This window comes from Hylaeus volcanicus, chromosome 8 (genome assembly GCF_026283585.1).
Source record: "Hylaeus volcanicus isolate JK05 chromosome 8, UHH_iyHylVolc1.0_haploid, whole genome shotgun sequence".
NCBI classification, from domain to species: Eukaryota; Metazoa; Arthropoda; class Insecta; order Hymenoptera; family Colletidae; genus Hylaeus; species Hylaeus volcanicus.
This window is the reverse complement of record NC_071983.1, coordinates 10,354,750-10,372,987: the sequence shown is the minus strand read 5'-3', so window position 1 is coordinate 10,372,987 and position 18,238 is coordinate 10,354,750. Positions and strand designations below refer to the sequence as shown.

General features: G+C 43.5%; 1 protein-coding gene across 4 annotated transcripts in view; it reads right to left on the bottom strand.

The window, feature by feature from the left end:
- The window catches only part of LOC128881570 (TNF receptor-associated factor 4), a 36,208-nt gene extending 18,415 nt beyond the window's left edge, over positions 1 to 17,793 (bottom strand). Inside the window, exons 1-3 of one of the 4 annotated variants that reach the window (XM_054132768.1) lie at positions 16,763 to 17,792; positions 14,677 to 14,959; positions 14,178 to 14,465 (exon numbers count right to left, since the gene is read on the bottom strand). The gene's annotated coding sequence lies outside the window, so the exon portion shown is untranslated. Of the gene's footprint in view, positions 1 to 1,105; positions 1,250 to 14,177; positions 14,466 to 14,676 lie in introns of those variants that run through there. The other 3 variants (XM_054132770.1, XM_054132767.1, XM_054132769.1) reach the window with 3 other exon arrangements.
- Positions 17,794 to 18,238: the final 445 nt, after the last annotated feature.

The window sequence follows — 18,238 nt, the reverse complement described above, 5'->3', positions numbered from 1 at the left end:
ATTTGATTAGAAATCAGATGTTGCGATTTATTATTTATTATTTTCCTTTAGTAAATTAAACATTTCTTTTTAAAAATCAACGTTTATCTCTCGAGGAGTTAAATGATCTCTTATGCTAAGAATAACTTGTATCAATAAGTAACTTATTTATTATTAGATATAATAATTGTTAATTATAATAAATGTCTAATGTTACATTATTGAATTGTGTACGATTCACTTCGCTCCATTACTGTTACAACATCAACATCTAAGAAATTAGATCGTCTATTTATATAAACACTACCGCGCAAAATAATTGCGTGCAAATGACGAAAGAAACTTTTGGAACAACCTAATAATTATAGTACTTAATATCGTTCCCATCGCTAGTTTGCTTAACGGGAGGGAACAGGACAGAGCGAGCGAAAATCCCGTGCGGCGAGTCGCGACGTCGATACAATTTTCAGAAATACCTCTGTAAAGGATCGCCTTGTTGCTTCTCGACTCTCTTCCTTCCAGTGAACGAAGGGAAGGAAGAGAACGAGAAGCTCGAAGGCATGTTGTAGGAGAGACGAGGACAGCAACTAGGGAGAGACGGTGAATGAAGGAACGTGTGAAAGAGATTATCGGATATGTGGCACAAGTACGGTCGACTTCTACCTTCATGCATCGCGGTTTAGAAATCGCCTGAAGTTTTATGAAAACGATCCGATCGACTCGATGAAATAGATTAGCAGTCATTTCTACAACAAAATGTAAATGATCTAATGTTTATCATATGTAGGAATATTCATGTAATTATCGTTTGGTTAGAAGTCTATCTTGCCTGGTCTAGGCCCTAGAGTCTAAGGCAAACAGGTAACCGTTCGGTAAACGTAGATCGAACTATACCTGTGTTCACGACACGACAAGCAGGATTACTCGAGGAGTGATCAAGGCAGGTAGCGTAGCGGGTGTACGTTAAAGCAGTACTTTTACTGGCACCCTTTCGAAGACAAAGAATTCGACCGCTCGCCGGGACGGGTGATCGGCAAAGACACTCGTGTTGCTAAGTTGAGGTTCGCAACGGTGGTGGGAAGGAAAACGACATTATAAGGCCCAAGTGGCGGGGCATGTTCCTTACATTCAGCCGCGTTCAGTCGTATGTACGCGGACAGGATCTAGCCAGCTGCGGCCTTCTTCGACCTTCCCCCCACCAGCCCAGAATCGAGCCTTCTGACCAGATACGCCAACCGGTACCGGCGTTCTACCAAAGAACATCCGCAAAACCACCGACTTCGAAGTTCGATCTGCGTGGGACAGAAGACAGTGAAAAATCAGGCGTCTCGACGACTTGCCTTTGACATTTGTAGAGAGAGATATCCCATGAAAACGCCCCGAACGAAAACATTTTCTAAACTCAACCTCATTCTTAGTAAATACAACTCTCTTTTCTCTTCAACGCTACGCAGTGTTAAAATATATACAGTGGGTGTAGAAAGTATTCGTACACCGATCAATTTCCAAAAAAACTGTGTAAAATTGTAATTTATTAACTTATCTTTTATAAACAATGACATTCTACATATTCTCGGAAATCTCTAGAATAGATAGATTCCAAAAAAAAAAAAATAGCTATTCATGTAAGTTGCGAAATTAACAAGAAAAGAAACAATTGATCGATGGTAATGTTGAAGCAATAAGTATTCGCACAACTGTTTAAAAGTACTTTACTGGAAATTTGATGTTTTCTAATTCGCACGGAGCAATAAACTAACGTGTTTACGTTACAAACTCTACTGTAAATGGTTCGTCATTAGAATCGTACAAATACTTATTGTTTCTATACTTTTTTTTGTTAATTTCACAAATTATATTAATTAGTAAATGTCGTTCGGACTATATCTATTTTAGAGACTTCCGAGAATATGTAAAATATCATTGATTATAAAAAAGGAAGTTAAGAAACTATAATTTCACACAAAAGTTTTTGGGGAAACTGATCGGTGTACGAATACATTCTACACCCACTGTATTCATGCATTTACTCTGTTTATAATATCTCAAGTCTTGTATCAGCTTGTTACCTGCTGTCGATCCGCACCCCTTGCGGGTCAATTTGAATTTTTAATTCACCGTGCCCGCATGGCCCCTAATTCACACCATCTGTCCCCGTTTCCTGGTTTCGCTTCCTTCCCCCGTCGACTCTGGAAATTCTTCCTGACCGTCGGATAAGCTAACCATTGTCGATCACCCCTTCTCCGTGGGGTGTGTCTGTTCTGAATTTTGTCGCTGTCTCTCGAATCGCGTCTAATTCAGGCCACGTTCGCCTGAATCGCTACCAGTGGACTCTAATTGGATTGACATATGTCGCGTACCCGAGAATATTCGGGGTTCGTGTCACGCCAACCCCCCCTATTTCGAGGAATTGCTATACACTCGACGGCACAATGAAATCTGCCAAATGACCGTAACGGTTGTTAGGATGATTGGTGTTATTACGTGTTATGTTTGGTATACCTAAGCTCCGCTGCTCCGCCAGGGATTCACTCTTGGAACCATCCGCCGTTTAGTTCCATAAATCGCATTGTTCTTGCTGGGCGGTTAATGATACACCTTGTCCTTGTCTTCGCCATTCTAGTTTTGTAGTCGCCTAATATACCTGGCATTTCTCACAGTGGGTTACTCGTGTAAACACTGCAATTCGTGTCCTACGAACCGTGCGTCATAGCTTCCGTAATCTTCGTCAAACTTCCGAAAATTTCCTTGTCCTCCTATGCTACTTTCTACATTCTTTGGGGCTATTATATGGACACAATAACGCGTATATTGATTCAACGATAAGGTATTCGAGCTCCATTTGTCTCCAGTTCAACTCCTGTCATTCCTGGAGTAGAGTGATATTAGTTCTTGAATAGTTTCCAATGATAGAGCGTATTTGAGCTTTTTCTATATCGTTCGATTGCTATGGAAACGGGAGAGATGTCCCTCCAACGCGTTTCGAGGTCTTTTTCTCCAACCATGCCGCAACAGGTGCGCCAGGTCAGGTCGTATTAATTCCTCTGAAGACGTACTGCAATTCTACGGGCCTGTTATTCAAGATCGCGCACCTTTTCGTGGCTTTTTATGCGACGGGCAGGTGTCTCTCCCCTCCTTCTCTAGATCAAAATCTTCTCCCCTCGGGCTTAACCGTGCGCGCCTCGGTTCTCTTTGCTTTGAAATCTCCTTTCACGGATTTCAGAACACCTCTTCATTTTTACTTTCAGTATCGGATTCAGGAAGAATTCACGTTTAGAAACAGCAACCTATGATTATTAAAAGAAATATATACTCTGTTTATGTATGTACGTGTGTTAATTCTCCCTTTTTTTTTTTGGGTGGTTAGATCCAATCCAAAACACAATATCGTCGAAGACAGCGAAATCGCAGCTGCACGCAGACTCGTTTTCTACAAGCACGATTCAGGCCACTTTTGCGATAGAGTGTCGCAGGCTGCTGTAATTGGTGCGTAACGTTTCTCGTGTCAAGGGATCCAATATCCTTAATAACCAGTCTCTCCGATTTCCAAACACGTCCCTTAGTCACGGCTTATCGTCACCGTACGCGTCAGCATGATGAACACCCTCCTCTAATGGAAACAGAGCCCGCTGGAAAGGCCCTCTCATCAGTGTCATCCCCTTGCATCAGGATCACACGTGTAAACGGGGGTCGAACGTCGCAAAATAATAAAATTAAACGCCATAATTCACTGTCAGGTTCAGGGACACTTCGCGATGGCAATACTCGGGTCCTCTATTTTGAAGAGCTGCGACAGTCCACTTAAAAAGAAATTGTGCGCACGCGAGTTAATTAACATTCTCCAACATCTTCGAGTACACCGAAAAACAAAACGTCCTGTTATTTCGAAACAGAAAAGTGGACTTGTATTGTTTGCGTAATGAAGTGTTTATTTAGTCTTGCAAACACCCTCTTGGTGTCGAAGGGCGTACATCGTACTTCTCGAAACTTCCGGATCCTTCAGAATATCCCGAAACTCTGAAGCAATCGTCATCATCGTGCAAATTGCAATTACGTTCACCGCGTAAGCTCGGCGCGCGTTACGTTGACGTTCGGTCCAGTTTTGCATCCGGCACAGGTAGATACTGGGGAAAGGTCGAGCGACTGGCCTGAATAAGTTGACGGTTACGCAATAATTGTGGCGCACACCGTTTTTTACAGTGAGAGGCTGTACACCGAGGTCCTGAGCACGCTGACGGAACGAACAGGACAAAGTTGAGACGAATACAATTTTTGTACGTTACAGAACATCTCAATCGTTGCTCGAACAATCAGTGATGGACAAAACTCTAGGCTTCGAATAAATCTGATGTTTGCCGATGTGTTTCTCTCGTTTCCTTCTTTGGAAAATGTTCAACAGAAGAAACGAGACAAACATATCGGCAAACTTCAGATTTATTCGAAGCCTATGGTGCATGTCATGGTGAATGTTATTGGAAGTCAACACCTGGATGCTTGAGACTTCCTATGACAATGTTTTACATCCTTATACAGCTGATTAATTATAGTACCGAACACCGCTATATACGAGCAATCTAATTTTTAACGTGGAGCATCGTTAAATTCAATACCTCCTGGTACAGCGAACGAAATCGATGAAGTTTGGTCGTGGATCGATATTGGCCACGGCAGATCGGCCAGAGTTAGGTTCGGTGGTCTCTGGAGGGAACAAAGAAGGATTTTTCGAGGCGCCGGTGCGAGCAGCACCTGGAAAGGCGACGGGAGGGACCACCATTCGGAGGATAGGAGCGGCTGGAGAATAATATCGGGAAGCCTGCAGCTGTCACAGCAGCTGCAACCCTCCTCCCTTGCTCAAAATCTGACCGGCAGCTTTTCTGCCGCCTCCTCCTCCTCCTCTGCCACCTTCCTCTCCGTGCCCGCGTCACCTCGTTCGCATGGGCCAACTCCTGTTTCAACCTTCTAGCTCTCGTTCCACCGCTTCGAAAAAGCTCAAAAAAATCTCCGCTGATTCTGTGGCTCCCCCGACCCCTTTCACTGTCATCCCGACTACGAATTCCGAGTGCGTGAACTTTCAACCTCCTCGGGAACTATTTTCCAAATTATAGTTTTAATTTATTGTAAGAGGATATCAAGACGGATATAGATTAACACGAATCTCTACTGAAAGTAACTTTATTCGGGACGACCGACTCCCACAAAATCCGCCGGGCGACTGACTGTGCTCGTCAACGGTTAAACAGAAGAGCGACAATGATCGTATGCCGCCAAAAGAATGCCGATTGGCGAATTCTTACGAAACAAAGTGCGAATCGAAGCCGAGACACCTCTGCCCGATCTGTTTGCGATCGATGAGCGACGATGGTTGTGCGTCGTCAAACTAATTCTGATCAGCTACGTAATTCTTACATTATAAATGAAATTCTCTGACCTAGCAATGTCGCGCTTAAAATTGGCGAAGACAGAGAAAGAAATATCCAACAGGGGATTTAAAATGATACGAGAAAGTGTAGCAACGGAAATCTCTAACAATCACTGTTGTTAGCTGCAATTACAAACAATGATACGTTCATCGTACCATTCTTTAAGAGAATGAAATGCAGGGCATTTCGTGCTGGATAAATATCCGTGAAAACGTGGAACGAGACCGTGGAGGGAGGAAATGAATGTGCCCTCAGCACGTTAATGGGCCGTTCTTCAAAGGGGGCCCCCTTCGTTTCCGTACCTTCGCGAACATGTGGGTGTACCTAGGCTGAACCCAATCATCCCCTTTCCAAGTTAACCACCGAGACCATCCTCTTCTCTCCTCGAGGAGGAATGCGCGCGTCGGTCAGCTGCTCCTCGTGTAAAACTAAACTTCCTGCGCCACGTGCACATCTGCTCCCCTTCCAACAAGGTGGGGGCAATCTCGTGGTCCTGGATACGCGTGGCAACGCATCCAGAAAGTCGGCCGGGTTCTCGATGCCACTGGGCAAACGAAAACATTCCTCGATAACGCGAACGTGTGACATGGAACGCCGTTTCCCTGCTCTTTCGAATTCGCGGATATGTATCAGGGTGGTCGAAAAGTAATAACAATTTTTGTTGCTGGCATTTATTTGTTAAGGGGTTAGTCGCAGTCAGGAAAATCAAAACGGGCACTTTCTTGTGTATTTTTTTAAGATATTAAATAATAATTTTTATTAATGACATTTAAATATATGACAAAATATGTCTTCAAGAACTATAAACAAATTTTTGTTTGAAAAAAAGGTTAATTCATTTCGTCACCCATTCCACACCCATGGTGTGGGTGGTCGTGATATATATATTTTCTAAATCTACCTTTAGTTTTGTTTTCAGGTGCCTGTTATGACGAAATGAATTAACCTTTTTTTTTCAAACAAAAATACTTTTTCTAACACTTTTTGCCAGCGTAAAGGCAGTCGTTCCCTTTTTAAAAAGAGTCCTTCGATTTTTCATTGGAAAACTTTTCCATGTCGAAGGATTTTGATTACTTTTCGGTCCCTCTAATATTTATAGAATTCGCGCTTTCTGTGGTAAATTCGTCATCCGCGTGACGATTTTTCTGTCTGAATTTGTTGAGCTCGCATCCCAACGTAATTATGAATTAAGCGAACCTTCATTATTAACCACACTTGTGTAAGTTTTGTAAAAAATAATGTCCCAGCTTCGAGAGCTGAAGCGATCCGCCGACCACCTTTGACGATGATTAAGTTCCATTGTCGAATGATCCCAAGCAATTTTAGCATCGTCACTAATAAAATTATAACTCCCGTCGCAAAAGACTCCGCGCGTCAAGTTAACAATTATCAAAGAGAATATAACGAGCGTTAACAGACTATTCCAATTTACAATCCTAATCGCATTAAAGCCGACGCCAGGAATTAGTTTTCCTCGTTAAAAGCAAGACGAGTCGGAGTGCTAAACCAAGTAAGGTAAAAGAACCAACGGCGGACACCTGTAGGGCTTCTTTCCCTCGAAAAAAAAAACAACGTTTCCTTTTCTTCTTATTTAATTATCGCAGCAAATCTCTTGGCTGGTTCGTGACTTTTCCTTTTTCTCTCTCTTAAGATGGAAATTGGATTCTCGCACATATTTAAAAATATTAATAGTTTAGGAGTCTACAGGAAAAATAATGGATAGTCGACCGTTTTACCTACACGACCAATCCCGTACTCTACGTTTCGTGTTCTCGTTTGTTTCCTTATAATAGCGATCGTAGAATGAATAGAGAAAGGGTTGACCCTTTGTTTGAGAAAAGAAGAAATTAATTAAACCAAGGCGTTTCGAAATTATCGTAACAATAATGGTAGATTATAAACTAATAATTATTAGAACATACTCTTCTTCTAGGAAACCAGAAAGGTCCTAAGCACGACAGACCAACGCGAATTTCAAGTACATTTGCATAAATTTAATGGGGTAATTCGTTATCCAGACGCTTCACAGGCTAAGTATTCTTTTCTTACGTACCGTGCGCTCTATTCTTATGATCCAGGGAGTTGGTAACCCCGACCGGAAGTCGGAACTATTACGACCGGTTCTCGAGGGTCCGGGGACTATCTGGTGCAATTACATTGTGCCCTGCACGGAGCCATCGTTACGAAACGCGACCTTTTCCCTGGCGCGTTTTACAAGAAATCCGTTCGCGAAATTCTTCGATCTCTCTCTCCCACGTTCGTCCCGGCGATAAATCCTCGGCGACGTTCGCCTTCTACGAGAGGAAGGTTCAAGTTTGCCCGTGGAATCTATGGATTCCGCTCGAGCCGCGCGATTAACACGAAACAGGGACCGCGACGACGAGTTGAGTTCCCAACAAATTGTTTTCAACCGCGACTCGCCGTCTCCGTCGCGAATTTCTCGACCAGTGATGAATCTATGCTCCTACGGTGTTGACATTTCTTTCGCCGCTTGAAATATTTATTCCTATTGCCAAGGGGAATCTATCGCGAAGCTGGTAAAGTTTCAGGTGCTTATGGAATCGATTCTATACAATAAACGTGTTTAGACTAACTGCATCTAAAACCAGAGATAACATTGATAGGTAGTAGATAAGAGTTAAGTTGTTGCGGTCGATACTTTTTCTAAATTTAAAGCGAAAGAGAGCTAAGTGGGGGTCATCGAACCCTTACGTAAACAGAGATAGGTGAAAACACAAACACTCTCCTGATGTTGCTAATTTTAACGAAGTAGTTATATCAGTTTCGCCTGGCTTTAATGCGCGCAATACACGTAATTTCGCATCCAGGGAAATTATGCACATTGCGTCCGGTAACGGTGCTCGTTTATAACATGATAACACGTTTTCACTGTTTTATTCTGTGGTTTTACTAGTTAAGAATCCAAACCATCCATTTCCTAATAGAAAAAGTGTTAAAATTACTGCTTTCATTTAACTTTACGTAATTGTCCGAGTAATTATCGAAGTTAAATTAATTCGGTCTACTTCGAGAGCCTTATTCGTCCAGAGGACGCTTACGCGACGCTGCGAGTCGTTAGAATTCCGCGTAAATGGGACACCCTGTATTCGCGTAGTTGTGTAATCGGCCTTACGGATAAACGGACACACACACTCGCGTAAGTGCATTCGCAAGCAGGGAGGTTCGTATCACAAAACGGCCAAGTGAAAGGATAGGCACGAGTTCATCTTGTGTCTCAACCTCCGAGCAGCCTTCTCGAATATATCCTTTCGTGCTGCAAGTGCGTCAGCTATTTCGCACGAAACAACAGCTACAACGCGCGACGCCAGATCGTGGTTCGATTAATTATTTTTTTACAAAACGGCCACGAAACTTTTTCGTTTCTTTCGTGTCGATAAACGATGATATATTTCGGTCTTTTTTACACGGTTCTTTGGGATCCGACGTGGCCGAATAAGCCAAAACACCGGGGTAACGATAACAATATTTATTATTAACGGGGTGCTACTCGTCCGCCACCTTTTGACTCACTTCGTAGCCCAACTTCTTCCTCCGACCGATCCGAGGTTCTAGCGATCGTTACTTTTATTGCCAGGTCTCGAGTCCAGTCGCGCACAATGTACATTCCATCTGATAACATACACTCAGAAAAGTTTACCTAACGTGATACACAGCCCGCCGAGTTCTGTGGGCTCATGGTCTAAATACAACACCTTTTCAAACACCTGAATTCTCGGCCCGGTTCTTCATGGTCGATACTAACTATGGATAAGAACTCCGACCGAAGGTACCAGCGCTCGCTCCACGGTTCATTGACTACCAATCCGCAAACTCATGGCTTCTCTGCTCGCCTATAGAAGTTGTTTTGATCGTCCAGTTCGAGTTGAATTATTCAAATAAAAAGAACAGAAGAATCTCCAATTATTTTCAGTAAGTTTCTCCTATGATTGTCTATGCATCTCCCTACATATTCGCCAACGATTCCCAGAAAGAACGCAATTTCGTATATGGAAAAAGACGAGCATTATGCAACGTCACGCGGCTGGTCCCAAGACCGTACGCGGAATAGCAATTCCGTGAGCGTCGATGGAACGCGAGGTGAACATCTTGACGGAGTGCGGAACATCTGTTTGCCCTGAAGTCGAATCGCTGCGTGGCTTCGACGAACGGGAGAAAAAAAAGCAACGTTCCAGGCTGCGAATGGTCGCGCAGTTCGAAATAGCGACGTGCCAAAATCTCGATGCTCGCCAGACGCGCGGCTTGCACCGCTGAAAAGATGCACCTGCACGTTCGACCATCACCGACCAGATGCGCCTCGCACCCGTCTCGAACTCGAACGTGCCTTTCTTGGGTTAAATGTTCGCGAATTTCGCAAGGAACGACTCGTGTCTTCGATGATCGAAGGAAATTGGGGAGTGAACAGTTTCGCGATGAGGGAGGATTTTTAGATAATTGGGAGGATGAGTATCAGTTATCAGTTGGTTGTATGACCAACTGATAACTAACGGATAACCAACGGAGATATCACGTTAGAATCATCCTCACAAAAACATCTTACTCATAACTTTCGAATTCTAACCGTTCTAACCTCTTGTACCCGCTTACTCATCCTTGCACTTTGACCGTTGCTGACTATTGCGCCCGAAATCTGTTATTCTAGCCTACATAAACTCCTTGCATTTTGGCCACGACCTCTGATTCTGGTAGTTCGTAGCTACATGCGTACTTGCTGTTACAATTCAATAAAGTCTCTATAATAAAAGTGTTGCGTCTTTAATCTCGGGACTCGGGATCCAACCGTAGCTGCATAGTAGTAGTAATCTATGTAGCATATGAAGAATAACATTGTATCTTGTTCCATTATGCTATTATACCTCGTATCATCGCCATCTTCTCTTGTTAACAGTGTGCAAGGAACGAAGGCTGAGATGCAACGAGCGAGGTCCCACGAGAGAATTCACCAGGTACCCGAAATCGTCACCTCTCAGAAGGTTAAATTCACAGTATCCACAGGTTTGATAAATCAACAACTCCTAGATGAATACCGATACATGACTCTTAACGAAATAGTTGCTCTCAAGGACTACAAGTTCAAGCAACGTGGAATTAATTATAATGTATTCGCCCACGCTGTTTCCTGCTAGTTCTGGTTAACTGGCAACTCCATCCTTCGATACTTTCTCACAATTAAGAGCCGATGTCTGCTCGTGCGGGTTTCGTTCGATATCGAAAGCCCTCGATACGTATTAATATTCTCCTCGCGTGCTATAAATCAAAACGTCGGACGGGGACGTATGTATGCGGGTTCGTTAGAGCATTTACGAGTCCATTGGATAAGTCAATGTCGGACGGTTTGGAAATCGCGGAATCGCGGAATCGTGGAATCATTCGAATTAATCGTTACTTATCGCGGCGGAATAGGATATTTTACAGGCTCTCGCACGGACTTCCCATTCTTCTTTCCAAGAGGTTTTTATCGGGCAATGGCGTACGACCAGCACGATCATAACGCGTCCCGACGTCTTCCGCACATGGAAACCAGAGTAACCAGTGCAGCGAGTAAAAAGGTACAGCTGTCACTGCGCGGCAGCTGCAACGCTGGTGCATCGGGACTAGCGATGGGAATAACGCGATTCCAAGTCGTTCACGGTCATTTCCAATTTTCCGTAAATCCGCTCGAAATTGCGAGACCTCGAGGACGCGGGAATGAGACTAATCCCCTCGTTTCGAGCGAGCAATTGAATGGATAGTTCAAACAACGTAATCCTTTCAAATTGTTTATGGCGGAACAAAGTTATATATGATGCCTGTGGCGCTTTACAAGTATCCCTCAAACTATCCTATCCTATCCTATCCTCAGCCTATTTCAAAGATTCTAGAGTTCTAGAAGGTTTCAAATACGCGCACTGTTGTAGACACGCGACCAGCTCGACGAAATCACAAGAGCGACGCATAGAAAGGTAAAACAGGCATCCCTAATCGGTCAGCCACGATCGTTCCAACGCTACGGCTGTTTATCGGTCAGCGGCCAGCATTCCGTGCATATGCAACTGCACACCTAAGATGGATGCGCGAAGATGAGAGAAAGTCGGGGATCCTGGCCTCGAGATTGACTTCGAGGAAACAGCCAAGTGTTCGTAGAACGTGTGCAACACACGCGACGAGGTAGGCGTGATCGTGCCGCGAGGATAATGTCAACGAATGTCTTCCCGACCGATATCGCTATCATTTCTTTTCAGCTGGAAGCTGAAGCTGAGCTCGAATGAGTGGTGTTCCTCAACTGTTCACAGCGTCTCTCTATAGATCACATTTTTATTTTTTACAGTCCTTATAAGAGCTACTTTATTTTCCATATTTCCATTATTACCCATCTTTTCGTGTACGTTTCCTTACATGATCTCTTTTTGTTCTTGTTATCTTCTTAGTTATTTTTCCATTTCTTATCTTTAAGCTACAGGCTTTCGATACTTTATATTTTAGCTATACCTTGAAAAACGAGGACGGATGGCCGAGATTCGAACCCGGGCTCTTTGCGTGGTGGTCGGCTACGCTACGCACTGCTCCACCGTCTGCCCCAAATTACGTTTCAGTGGCAGCTTCAATGGTATCGACGGAATATTTTTTTGTAAATCGAAGAGGATTTGTGAATACACAGTGCATCGTCACACGGTCTACACGATAATACAAAAACTTGGATGCAGAAACTGCGATTAAAAATATGATGCTTAAAAGTGGCTCGTAGCCTGTCTTGGTTGGCGTGATCAATGCCTAAGTTACTCTTTCTCATTTGCATATTTTCCATGGAAAACGCGACATTAGACGCAAAGTAGGCGAGAAACGAAGGTGGAAGCTCATCGTGCACGTGGCCGCAGCTGCATACGACGATAGGTAAACAGTCTGGAGAATGGCTGATGCATACGACCCCATTATTCTCCCCTGTCAATCGGATTGTTTCGCGTTTATAATTCACCGTACCGGTTTACGGCCTCGGTCATCCGCGCGGTGTCAGGAAATATCGATAACTGTTGCAATTTAATATTCGTTAGTGTCTGTAATTAACGTAACAGAACACGGGGATCGCGATAAGCGCGATGTCCACTTTTAATTGGGAACGTGTAACCTTGGAATCAAGTTTCAGCTGCCGGTTAAGGATGAAGAACGAAGCTTTACGACGCGAATGAGTTATAGTAGCGGTGGAATCTTTTCCCGAAAAACGTATTTTTATGAATTATCATGAAACTCACTGATTGCAGTCGAGTGTGTTACAGGCGACGATCCTTCCAGTCCGAAGACATGTTGATGTGAATATTATCGAGATTAAAGATAGCGCGTGCAGCGCAAGAACTTGTTCAGATTTCCAAGAATGAACGGCAATAAAAGGACGCACAATATAGCAGGATTATCGTACTAGGATTTGCGCCGCATCACGTCGCTGGAAGTCCTTGTAAATGGCGAGGAATTTATAAATGAGGTATTCCGAGCGCGATGGAAACGCGGCTGCGATTGTTAGCGCGCGAGTTCATCTTGATGCGACCCCGTGCATCCACTGGTATCTTCTACATTTTACAAAAAGGCTATCAATATTTTCCAAACAGGCGTTCGTCCTAGTCTTTAAGCAGGAGTAATAATAAGAATGTATGCTTCAACTCGCTAAGAATGAAACATACAATCAGACCCCCATAAATACTCGTACCCTATTGAACACTCTATTAAAGAAACGTGTCTAAATTAAACGTTAGGTTCGATGTTTCCAAGTATATGTTTGTATAAATATGTTGATGTATATACAGTCAGTGTAAGAAGCATTTGTACAGCAATCGATTTAAAATAAAACTAATAAGAAAAGAAATAAGAGGTTAACATTAAAAGTAATAAACTTTAACTTACGCAAAATCTACTCTAAAAATATGTAGAATTATTGGTTAATTATTTGTTTCCCTAAAATTGATTAATAAAATAAATATGTGAAGTCCTATTTTGAATTGGTTCTTGTACGAATACTTATTACATTGACATAAATATAAATATAAATATATAAATATAAATATAAATAAATATAAATATACATATATGTATACACGTACAAGCTTATTCATATACATATTTATAACGAAAAATTCATTTGGTAATATCAAAGTTATTATTTAATTTAGTCAAACTTCTTTAACAGACAAAGAGGGTACGAATATGTACGGGATTGACTGTATCAATCAATAATGTATTTGTGTTTTAAAAAGAACTTACGCCTGGAGGTCGAGGACCCTTGTCCCAAATATACAGTGCCCAATTTGGCTGGAACGAACAAGCCGAGCTCGCATATTTTTCTGTTACGTAAACGACGCCGTGTCGTAATACCGCGAGGATCTAAAGCGACAGCGAAACTACACGAACCTGGAGCACGTGTGAAACCACGCCAAAGGGACGCCATTACGGTCACCCACGAGGAGAAGCAAGCCATTGTCTCAATAGGCTTTCCTACCTGCCACGACTAGCAATGCCTGGGATTTGATTTTCAAATGACGGCCCTGGGGTTTCCGTTGCCAACAGACGCCGTCGATCGTGAATATTCGATGGGGGTTTCTAACGACGTCTTCAAACTCTCGATCATTCTTACCTTTGCCATTCAGAAAAGAGACATAGGCGAACCCAAATCACACGAACACTCTGACGTTACAATCTAAATTTTCGGTGAACTAATCCCAAGTGTCTAATTTTGCGAAAGCAGAGAGGTGTTGTACGCAACAATTTAATACGGAAACACTTGCAAGGTTTACTCACCGTCCACGATATCCCAATGTCATTCTAAGGCACTGAACTCTGGTGTTCAGGTAGTCCGCGATGCGAGGGTCTCGCCACGGAACACTAGACGCGTGTATTCACTTCAGGGAAGCAACGTTACACTAAACAGTCCTTCGAGCACTGCGGGGAACTCGCGACCGTCTCGTCCTGGATCGCAAAACCGAAGAAAACGACCGTCTCGACGCACTCGATCCCGCGGAACCAGGAATTTCGAGCCGCCACGTCTACGCCATCCTCTTCGGAACGTTTCAGCGGTCCCCGGTCTCTCTGTATGAAAAATAAAAAGGTCACGCGTTAAAAGCGACATCGACAACGCGCCTACGCGCTGGAAATAATAATTCTACGGAAGCCATTCGCGCGGAGACCTTTCAACGATATTCAACGATATTCGCTGCCTTGGAACAAACGTTTGGAAGAGTCTCCGACGCGAACGGGGCTAAATCGAGGAGGAAAGTGATTCGTAGGCGCGATCTCGAACCTTTTCGATCCAACGAAGCAGGGGAACCAGCCGCGAGCCGGTCGCAGAGGACACTAATCGTTCGCGTTGGCACCAGAGTCACCCGGTGTGTAAAGCCAGGACGTTATCAGCGCGAGGGAAACACCACGATAGTTCCAGCCGTGGTGAGCGACAGCGTAACATCGACTGCGTAGCGTACACGATGTGTTTCCAGGTGGAAGGTGCAGTAGGCGCAACCACGCCGTGGCTGGCGAAACGAGCGGGGAAGCCCAAGTCCCATAGGATACACGGTTAGCTCTATACACTGTGTACACCTAGATAGTTATGAAGGCAGGTGCCGGCAGACAGGTGAGCGTGGCGGAACACAGGAAGTGGCAGAGACAGAGAGGCATTACAAAACCGTGGTACCGGTGGGGAGGCGCGGAAGGCAATGGGAAAGAAGGGAAGAGGCCCAGGAAGAAAGAATGCCGTGCGATTCGGGCGGTCGCGTGTCCCGCGCTCTGCAATTAATATTCCTCGATAAATTCGCCATGCCTCGCTTATACGACGACTCTGTGTCCCTATTTGGACGCGTTTGGCTTTTGGTATTCCCGTGGCTCGAGCGTGGATGAAAGGTTAGCCCGGAAACATCGCCTTCGGCTAAAGAGACCGCAGATGAATGCAAACTCAAGGGTCAAAGATATACAGTGACTCACAGAAATATTCGGACACTAGTGTTTGGTTAGCTTTATGACTTAATATCGTAATTATTAAAAAAGCAATCGTCTTCGTTACTTTTTCCAATAATAAGCCATCTATTGATGTTATTAAAGATGTATACATTAATCAAAAAATTTACATAAATTACATAATAGCAATAAACCATCGAAAGAATATCACATTTTCGGGTCGCGGTAGGGTTGTTAGGAAGAAACCCTATATTAATGAGAAAAACAGAAAAAAAAACGAATAAACTTCGTAAAGGAGTTTGTTTCTAAAGAAAATATCTAAATGAAATAAATTTCTTATTTCATAAGTCGCGCATTGTCCAAGAATTTTTATTGTATAATTGCCCCAAAGTACCGTTCTTTTGTTTCTATATTGGGTATTTAGTGGTACACAGTCGGATGCGATGACTTACTCTTAAAACATTGTTGACAGGCAATTTTACACAGCAGGGACTTCATGTCATCAGCTGTTATTTCGTAATTGAATATTTTGTCAATATAATGAATTTAAATGAAGTATTTTACATGCATAACACGACGAGCAAAATTATTATTAAATGCAAACACGAGTTTACTCGTGACCGGTCAACGATGTGTTAAAACAAGTGGCCAATCACAGAAACGACACCGTGTTACCGCCTCGAAGACTGAATAGAGAAAATCCGCGATCTCCGACCTCGCGTTCACACCGTAAACGGTCAAAGAAACAGCGGCAGTAATTCGTAGAATTGCTGCTACAGGTAGGTAAGACACTTGATTAGCGTTGAAACAAGCGACTCGAGGTTAACTAAGCCAGGCACGACGCGCAACGCCACTTGACGAATCTCCCACCGTTAGAGCCTTCAACGATCCGAGAAAAGTGTCACGGAGGCGTTTGTAGGCTCTCAGGAACGCGTGCTGGAGGGAACGACTCACGATCAAATTCAGGAATCACGTTGCTAGTCGCACCATAAAATATTACTTATCACAGAGAGTCTTCATCTTCAACCCATTAAGGGGGTATTATCGTCTAGAAATTTGTTTTTTCAGTAATTTTTAGGAATTAATTTGGCGAAAACTATCAAACCTACAGTACCAGGTTTTTTTTATGCATGATAAAACATGTTTCAACTAACAACACAAATTTTTATGAAATACTTCATTGAAATCTGTATAAGTTATGCGGCGTTATGCAGGTTGTGGCGTGAGACGCTCGTTCAATCGGGCGCACAGGCTGTGGCCGGTTCTAGTCGTCCGAGACAGAAAAAACAAATTTCTTTTTCAATCTATATGAATGTAGTTAACGTCTGAACTAGAATTAAGTAAGTACTAAAATTTGTATCGGAATCGCAGCTAAACTTGCGATTGGGCAGCTATAAAAAAATACGTATCCGTTATTTTCACCTGCTTAATGTACCCACCAAGTTTCATCAAAATCGGAGACGGACAGTTGTACATGTTCCCTTGTGAGATGTTAACGGCTCCTCCGGAGATAGTAAGCCTAGCCACAGAGTTAGACGGCTCATAAACTGTTGGATCCTGTATACGCGAATGATAGATCGTAACCGAGGCTGGTTTCTCATAATAAATTGCATCCATTGTTAAGTATATTTTGAGTGTCACGGAGATCGATAGATCTCGAATCGTTCGACGTCGGTACATCTAAAAGTTGCTTCTCAATTGAGGTCGGTTTCTAATAATAAATTGAGCCCCATTGGTAAACACGATGCTTCGCGTGTCACAAATTTCGCCAGGCTTCGGGTTAGATTTGAATAATAAATTGCGTCCAAGAGAGTGTATGTCCGCTTGCAGCAGGTCTTGCGGTCGAAGGAATCGAGCGAGGTGAAGCAGATAGGCTAGAATGGAATTCAACGACGTCGCCGTGGCGTTATCAACCCGCCACCCTATCTCCGGGCTTCGCTGCTCGCAGGAGACGCACACCAGCGTACAGTGCCGCGTTGTTATGCTTCTTGCGACTCGACGGTGTACAGGAATAGCCCGAGCGGCCCAGCCCCACCTCAGCGTCCCACGTGCGTGTGTTGCAGCACGCCATATTTCCCTGCACGCAGGAGTGCAACACCATCCGACGAAGTCGTTGACTGGAAAACGAGCAGGAGAGCTAGGCAGGGGAACCGGGAACGGGGGGGGCACCGTATGCTCGTTTATTCGCACTTTTACCCGGTTCCGTTCTTAAGTGCGGCCAGTTTGTTTATCGGCTGCTTCTTGTTTCGAGGGAAGAATTTTCAACACCTCCTGTTTGTTACACTTTTGCACGACCGGAAGCCTCGACATCGGGCCTCATCGATGGCTCACGGTGGTCCATGCTCATCCAAAATATCCGAAAAAGGTCAAATTTGATCATAGATACCTGGAAGCCTCGACATCGGGCCACATTGATGGCTCACGGTGGTCCATGCTCATCCAAAATATCCGAGAAAGGTCAAATTTGATCATAGATACCTGGAAATGTATAAGATTCCGTTAGTTTTCTATCGACTGTATCAGTTCTACTTTTGTGGAAAGCGTTTTCACGGTACTCGCAAGAGCAGAAATAAGAAAAAAGCTCGTGAACAATTTTATTATGTTTTTAATAACATTCCCCTCCCCTTTGCACGAGTTATTTTTGTTCAAATAAAGATTCGATCATCTTTATTATCATATTTATTTATTTTATTTATTTCAATATATACGGGCATAACCCATTATGAAATTATTACAGTATAGCAATTATAAATATTTAACTATCAACCTAAAAAGAAGAGAGCGTCGAGCGGTAAAATTGTGACTTTTTTCAGGAAAAACGGGAGACCGTTAAATGCATTGCAAGTGCGGTGTGCCCATCGGCGTAGTCAAAGACGCGATACGCGCGAGTGTGGAGTTCCACTTTTTATGCCGTA